Here is an 8,753-nt window from a genome sequence, read left to right as displayed (position 1 = left end):
TTCTCCATGCAAACCTCACATAGGCCCCGCCTTCAAGGCTCCATCTGTGGGACTTTGGAAGGACAGCTCACTCTCTCTCCCAGTGAAGAAAGAGGTTCATTGCATACCATTCCACAGTATCTTATGTCACAACAAGAACCACCTGGGACACACCTGAACCAGGTCCTCTAAGGAAATACTGAATTTTAAAGCCAATAAGCTACCTCTTCTCTTGAGCCTCTGCAAGTCCATGTAAATGGAGATCGGCTTCAGGGCCAGCCACGCCAGAGTATGTGTTCTTATCAAGAGGAATAAAGGAAGTAGCATATTTTCTTCAACCACTATCAAGAGAGACTGGATCATTTCAGAGCACCATGTGGGGAGTCAGGCAGGGAGCTTCGATGGAGAAGACAGTTCTTTTTTTAGCCCTATTTGCAGCTGACATGATTCTATACTTACAAGACCCTACAGCATCTACTAAAAACTCTTAGATCTAATAAACGCCGTAAAACTGCAGGACACAAAAATTGATTTTTTAAAAACCAGTAGCTTTTATATATACTGATAATGAACTTTGAGAGAAAGAAATTAGGACAAATATCCCATTCATAGTAGCTTTAAAAAAATTAAGCACCTAAGAATACACCTAACCAAAGAAAAGGAAGACCTTGGCAATAAAAATGTCAAGACATTGGAAAAAGAAGTTAAAATGATACCAGGAGCTAGAAAGGTCTCCCATGCTCCTGGGTTGGCAGAATTAACATTGTGAAGACAGCTAGACTAAAAAGACAGCTTTTAAAACAGAGCTAGCTATGACTATCACCCCAACAGCTTCATGTCTAATGGTAGAGATAAGCAGATGCCCAGCAAGATCTGCTGCTCAAGTTCAATGTTATGGGTAGAAATACTCTGGTAGCCAAGGAAGGCGGACAGTCACTCAGAAGGCTATCCAGAGAAGACAGAAGGATAATGGAGATGCATCCTGAAGAATGTGCCCAAAGGATAAAGGGAGCAGTTGACCTAGGGCCAATCAGCATCAAGGACAAAATACACATAGCAGAATCGACCACCAGGGAACCCCAGGAAACATGAAGGATTCCATTAGTTAGAGGGATCCACTCAGGGTGAGTCTCTTCCCACTTTCTATTCTTTCTCCAAGTAGGCGTTGTGACAGCCACCCAGCTGGTCCAGGAAACTAGCTTCATGTTAACCAGCCTCCAACCTGGGCTATAGGGATAGACGTGGAAGACTTCACATACTATGCTGAGAATCTGAGGGTTTAAGTTTCTCTTCTTCAACTGCAGTCACCAACCTGCTGCCACCGGGCTTGAGGGGATGGCTAAAGCCACACTAGTAGCAGTCTAAGAAAGCATTGCTACAGAGAATGCTTCAGAAGTCTTGATTTTATCTTTTAAATCCATATCAATTTTTCCTGTATGGCATATTTTATCTATTTTTCTATTTCTATAAAATTAGCACTTGCAACCACTTCCTAATGTCACACTAGGGTTCACTGTATCCTCCTGTGGTTTCTCCGATTCCCAGCAGACCACTAAACCCCCTGTGATACACTCCTTCATGTTGATAGGGGTGAGGCCTAAGGGGTGGGTGTACAGTTCTACTCTGAGCCCCAACAAGGAGGCAGTGGAAAGTGTGTGATGGAGAGGGATAAGGACAGATGCAGAAGGTCCAGGTAAAAAGTGACATTGGCTAAGAAGGGCAGCATCCATAGAAATAAAGAGAAAGAAACAAGGGGGACATCAGCACAGATTTGCCAAGGCTTGATGACTATGGGCCACCAAGTAGAAGGAGAAGTTCCAGAGGACTTTGAGTTTCTCCCATACTGCTTATTACCGTCCTTACTATGTAACAAATGAGCCCTCAATTCAGCAACTTCAAACATCCAGGTTAAATTCAGAGTCTGTCAGTTAGGAACCTAGAAAGGCAGACCAGGAGTGGTTGGCCTGTTCTCTGTGATTTCTTGGCCCCAGCAGGACAGACCTGAAGGTTAGATGGCTTGATGAACAATGGCTGGGGCAGGAATCACCTGGAGGCATACACATGGGTATACTAGTGGTTGATGCTGGTGGTCCACCTGGACTTCAGGTGAGCTGGAGACTGCAGCCACATGGCTCAGGCAGGCTTGTAGAGTTCATGGTTGGCTTCCAGGAACAAGCACCCTGAGGGACTGAGGCCCCTGGCGTTTTCATGCAGCCGTAGAAGTCACTCGGCATCACTTCCGCTGTATACTCTTTACTAATGTGGTCCCAAAAGTCTGCTTGGATTCAGTGGACTCTGCTTTTAGATGGGAGGAGGGCCAAGGTGATGGGATAAAAGGAGCCTGTAGAACGGGGGCTTTTGTTGTTGGGGCCACACTTAATCTGCCGCAATTCTCTTCTGAGAATCTTCATCAAGTCTTTTTTTTTTTTTTAACTATAAAAGCCCACCTTGTCACTGTGCCATCTGAGAGCTCTTGTCTTCACCTTCGCCTTCTCCAGAAACATATTACCATCCTATCTTATTTCTAAAATGGTTTCTTATGAATCTGTGGAGTGAACAGATAAACACATGAATAAATAGATGAGTGATGAGTTGCTGAAATGTCTCCTTGGCACATGACCCAGACACCTGCCTAGAGAAACTGGAGCCTCTTGAAGGAAGGTACCACTTAAGGAAAGTTCCTTTTATTGCTCTCACATCCCTCCTGTATGTTCTTGGCTAATCCCACAATCCATTATTTATGTGTAGCCTAATTAAGGTTGTGAGTGGCTTGATCCTTGTTTACTTACACCTATCCCGGAAGATTGCCAAGGCTAAATAAAATTACCTGCAGGCAGGCGAGTCTCCCAGGGGCTGGGCTAGAAGAGAGAGTTGGAGAGGCAAAGAAGATGCCTGTCGGTCTTCTGGGAGAGCTTAGACCCCAGAAACCATCTGCCGTCAATCCTACGCATGTGCAAACCCAAGGCCCTTGCCCCATCTACCCGACCAGAGGCACGACGGAGCACACGGCACACGCACGGGTGAACACGTGTGTCCTGGTGTCCACAGGGCTGCCTCTTTGGAAATACATCCCCCACCATGCGCCTGTTCCTAGAGCTGTTGCTGCCAAGTCCAGTTCACTTAATAAAGATTCAGATAATCTACACCAAACAAAACTCAGTGAAGTCTGAAACTAACTAATCGAAAACGATTAGCTCCCTTCAGCCTCTGAATCCACCTTTTCCTTGTAAAACCAAAGACCAGCTCTTATTTGGATGCTGGCCTTGTACATTTAATGAAGAGAGAAGCGGATTGGCTCGAGCGGCAGGGGCAGGCTAATATTTTGAATGATTAGTAGCAAATTAGAAAACCTTTCAAAGGACCATTTATATTTCTTCTACCCCTTAACGATTCTTCTTCTAAACTGTGGTTAACCCATTCACACCCAGTGTACTGTGGGCTAAGGGAAAACTTTCCTATTTGCCTGAGCTCACAGCCAAGAGGCTACAGAGGACTCCACTGTCTTAGAAAAAGAAGAGGAGCCTTGACTGCCTTTCTTCACCCTCATTCTGAGACAAAAGAAATGCCATTGGCAATTGCTTATCTAGGGCTGAGGCCTGAGGGACAGTGAAGGAGATGGGGGTTCTACTAAGAGAGAAAATACAGTAAGGCAAAGAACAGCCATTCTCAATGTTGAGGATGGATGAATGCTCTGGAAATGACTCATTAGTCACCTCTATAGCCGCGCTTTGTTGCAGGTATCCTTATACACAGAACCATGCTGGTTTTCTTCCCCTGATGACATGAAGTGGCAGGCTGACTATTGGATGCTGACACTACAGGAAAAGTTGAGGGCAGAGAGCTATGGGAAAGCACAGAAAGGCTTTGCCCTAGCTGAAGGCTCTGAAGCAAGCTTCTGGGGTTTGGTGAGGTGTAAGTCTGAGCAAATTGGGTTATGTGAGGCAGATGAGGAGACTAGTTGGGGTAGAGGATGGGTAGGGGACTCTAGTGATACTTGCTATGCTAAAAAAAAATGACAGGATGAGTAAATGCGTGAGGCCAGCAGCAGTAGAGGCAGTTGTAATAACACTAGTATATGGATCTCTGAGGTAGCATATCGAGATTTGGAATGCTGCACTTAGTTCTAACAAATACAAATTCTTTCCTTTATACACAAAATGTAATACTGAGATTAAAGAATGTTCCTGAAGTCGAGGGGTTGGGGATTTAGCTCAGTGGTAGAGCACTTGCCTAGCAAGCAGAAGGCCCTGGGTTCGATCCTCAGCTCCGGAGAGGGAGGGGGGAGAATGCTCCTGAAGTCATGAGTGATGAAATGGTAATTTAAATACAAGAAGAGAGTCATACTCTACTCTTCATAGTCTCAGCCTCTCCACACTCTTGCCATCCACAAGGAGGCTAGAGGGAGGCTCCATAAGGCTCACTAAATTCTAAATTAAAACATTCTCTCTAGGAATGAGGGGAAGACTCATGACATTCAGGAAATAAACATCTTACAAGTCTCAAGAAGTTCCTAAAACTGACAAGATACACAGGGCTACCCCCAAGCTTACTGAAGCACTAAATGACCTTTGGGATAGGAGACTTCAGAGAAACATGTAGGCCATCAAAGAGCTCCAGGGTTGCAGCCTTCATGAGTTGTCACCCATGCTGGGGTGGGTTTTTCAACGATGTAGCTGTCTTTCAAGTCATCCCCACTCCTGTAAAGAACCCCTCACCTACACTCCCATAAGTAACCACAATAAATTTATTGGTTCATCAAGTTGAAATGTTTTAGAATTGTTACTTTTGTCTTCCATGGGTTCCCTATCTGAGTAATCTATGTTCTGTGCTTGCCCAAGCAAAGTCTCTTACAACATGTGGGTTTGCCATCAGAATGGAGTGTGAGACAGTTTAGCACACCTAGGTCACTGGTCACCCAAACATTGTATCCACCATACATAGTAGAGAAAAAAAAAAAAAATATATATATATATATATAGATAGATAGATAGATAGATATAGATATAGATATAGATATAGATATATATATATAGAGAGAGAGAGAGAGAGAGAGAGAGAGACAGAGAGAGACAGAGAGAGAGAGAGAGAGACAGAGAGAGGGGGGGAATACACCCAAAGCAATGGTATAGTCAGCCTCAAAACACATCAGTTAGTGACATCAACCCACTGTTGGTCTCCAAGGTCTTCCCTAACTTTTTAAATTTTAAATCTAACATTCTTCTCTCCTACTAAAGAAAAAAAAATAGAGGTACAGCCTAACATTCTAACTGAAGACTTCAAACCCAAAGACTTTCCCTTTGGGAATGGCTATAAAATCCCCATAAAGTCCATTAAATAATGTAATGGAATCCTGGATGGAGTTAAGAGCAGGATGGATTCCTACATGTTGGAATAGACTTAAATAGACTTAAAGCAGTCTTCCTTGAAGCAATTACCAAATCGGTCATTTCTTCCCTGGGCAGACAAAGCAGAACCATCCAGTGACACTGAACGCAGCCTACTAACAATGGAGGTGTAGAGTTCCGTCTTGAGATCATTCCAGAGGGAAGTGAATTTGTAATAGCTGCTGGGATTGTCTGAAAGTGAAATGCCCCATAGACTCATGTGTTTGAACACTTGTCCCAGCTGGTCTTGCTGTTTGAGACAGTTGTGGGCCTTTAGGAAGTGGAGCTTTACTTAAGAAAGTGAGTCACTGGGGTCCGGGTTTTGCAGTTTCATAGCCTGTTCTCTCTCTGCTTCCTGACTCTGATGAAGTGTGACCCAGCTACCCTCTTGCTCCTGACTCCTTGCCTTCCCTGCCATGATAGACTGTTTCATTTTGGAGGCACACCCATCTTCCCTGATCCAGTCTCAGCCCCTCCCTCTGCAGAGGAGGACCTAAAACAAATTCCTTCATCAGCTCTTAACTGCTTCTCCAGCTTACAGCCTGGAGTTCTGTTCACGAGTCTGTGCTGCCATTTTTTTCCTGAGGACTCAATAATTCAGACACTGCACTGTGGTTTGGGGAGTGCCTGACAACCACAGAGAGGACCAAGGAACTTGGTACTTATGAATCGAGGCCGTCTTCACATTTGGGCCTGGGGAAGTCATCGTTTAGGATAAACAAGCCAGAGCACAATCCACAGAGATCCAGGGGAAGAACCAAGTGTTAAAATAGCCAGCCCCTGCTGTGAGATGGGAAGTGCACAGTTGAAGCCTATTTGAAGCATGTGCAGGCCTCAGGGCCTACACACGGCACTGATGCCCTACACACGGCACCGGCACCGATGACCTGAAGGAGAAGGCTGTTTGAGTTGGAAGAATGTTGTTTGGCACCAAATGCTTATCGGGTACCCAGGGTGGTAGGCCAATTATAAAATTAACACTGCTCATATCTGCTTGGCCAAGTAGAAAGTAACTACTCTATTTATAGGGGCTAGGCATCCAAAATGAAACAGGGGAGGGAAAGCCTTCTCTCTCTCTCTCTCTCTCTCTCTCTCTCTCTCTTTCTCTTTCTTTCCCTCCTTCTTCCTCTCTCCCTCCCTTCCAGCCACTCAATACTGGTCTCAGAATCTCCCAAGCAGATGGAAGGAAAGTCAGTCGGGGGTGGGGGGGTGGGGAGGTGGGGAGGGGCAGAGACAGGGAAATAAATTCACACCATCAAATACTACCACTCTTCATTTTTTCTCTCCCTTCCTCCTCCCCTCCCTCAACTGTGAATAAGTATGTGCACACAGTGCCTGTGTGTGTGTGTGTGTATGTGCATGAGTGTGTATGCAAGTGTGGGGACAGGTGTGTGAACTTGTGAGTCTGGAGGTCAACACAGAGTGCCTTCTGCAATCTCTCTCCATTTTAATTGTTTTCCTGATATAGCATCGTTCACTGAACCTGGAACAAGCTGACTAGTTCAGATTGGCTGACCAGTGAGCCCCCTGGGTTTACTTCTGTCTGCACCTCCCAGTGCTGAGATTTTAGGTGTGTGCTGCCATGCCCAGCATTTTTTCACAGGACTCAGGCTTGCCTGGCAAGCACTTTACAGACTGAGCCAACTCCCCACATCCTCTCCTGCCACTTCTGTGAATGACCCCAGTCTTTCCACCACCATCCACTTCAAGTCCTGGGTACAAGATCTGTTCGGTGAGCTAAGAGGAGTATTGGAGTCTGAGAGATTTGAATTTGAATCACTCTTCCATTACTATAAGCTATGTGACATCAGACGAGTTAGCTTGCCTCTCTGAGGTTCACACTTCCCACCTGAAAATAGGGGCAAACATATAACATTGACTGGTTAGTGGCATCCTGAACGGTGAAGAAGACATCTAGTTAAGGGTGTTGAATGCTATGTCTCACAGAGGATGCATAAAACCTGAAGTCTGTGTTGGAGGTACTTAAGATTCCAATGAAACTGGCCCACATCCCCAGCCTGACTTGTAGGAGGAGCCCATTCCCTCTGAAGGTTCTTGGCTGGGCATTAATGCTTCTCCAAATGAGTTCAGGTTGGAGCTCACCTTGTTATTCATGGACAATCACCTTCCTTGCTGCATTCACACTGGGTTCAGCAGACGTACACTGAAATGTGGGTGTCAGAGAACTGCACGTGGGCACAACCACCTCAACTGACATCGCTCTCCCCAGAAAACCTTCATCCACAGAGCAGGATTCCCTCCCAGCCTCTCTGCATCTCCAGCCTTGCCAACTCCTTCCTTCTCCCTACCTTCCTTCCCCCTACCTCCTTCCTTCCCCCCACCTTCCCTTCCCCCACCACCACCTTCCTTTTCCCCACAACCACCTCCTTTCCTCTCCCCGCCATCCTCCTTTCTTTGACTCCCAGCCTCCCTCTTAGCCAGCCTCTAAATTCTCCTTCATGTCTTAGTTAGAGCAGGTTGGGAGTTTTCCTGTTTTTCTGTCTTCTCACACCAACTTGGGGACTTGACCATTTGCTTCAGAACTATACCATGTCAGAGTACTTCCCTACATAGCCAGTCCCTCCCTAGGCAGAAGTCTGGGGGCATTAGTTCCTATCTATGACTGTGTTCTGCATGATCTGCATACCCAGAGTCCAAAGATGTCTAAATTAATGGCTTTCTCCAACCTCCTTTTCCCTCAACTTCTCTCTTTCCCATTTGCAGTGAGGCCCCACCATCCTCTGCTGTCCACTTCTCTCATCTGTCTGGAAATCACTCCTTGTACTACCTAAACCTTTTCCTGGAAAACTCAGCTCTGATTGGCCAGAGCCGATGACCTCATCCTCATTTGCTGCTTCATTGGCTTTGTTGGCTATGAACCTCCAAATCAGCCCTCCCTCCTTCGGTCTAGCAAATTCTATTGTCCTTCTGTTGCAACCATCTCCTACCATCCCTTCTCATTCCTTCCTAATCCTTTTCAGATGCTTATCCTCCACCCACCTCAACTCTGTACTTAAGTCCCAGTCAGCAAGTACTTCTTCTCCCACTCTTGTGGGCTGCCCAACCATCTTAGTATCTATCCCAACAGTTCAACCTCCCACGGGGCTGATGAGCCCTACATACTTCCCTTTGGCTTCAATCCTCCCACAGCTCAGTTCTCATTTGAGAATACCTTCTGGCACTCTGGCTGAACGAGGAGCAGGTGCCTCCAGCTCAGGAACCCAAGCAGCACCCATTCTCCCCTCCATCTGTGCTGCCCAGCCAGCTGCTCTAGGACCGTCACATCCACAGGGGAGCCCTCCAACCCCTCCCTCGCGCCTTGTCTTGCATCCACTCATTCATTTAGATGGTGCCTTTCCCCGCACAGTATCTCACTTCTTCCCTGGCTTT

This window comes from Onychomys torridus, chromosome 7 (genome assembly GCF_903995425.1).
Source record: "Onychomys torridus chromosome 7, mOncTor1.1, whole genome shotgun sequence".
Lineage (NCBI taxonomy): Eukaryota > Metazoa > Chordata > Mammalia > Rodentia > Cricetidae > Onychomys > Onychomys torridus.
The sequence above is the reverse complement of the archived record's forward strand: the minus strand, read 5'-3'. Positions refer to the sequence as shown.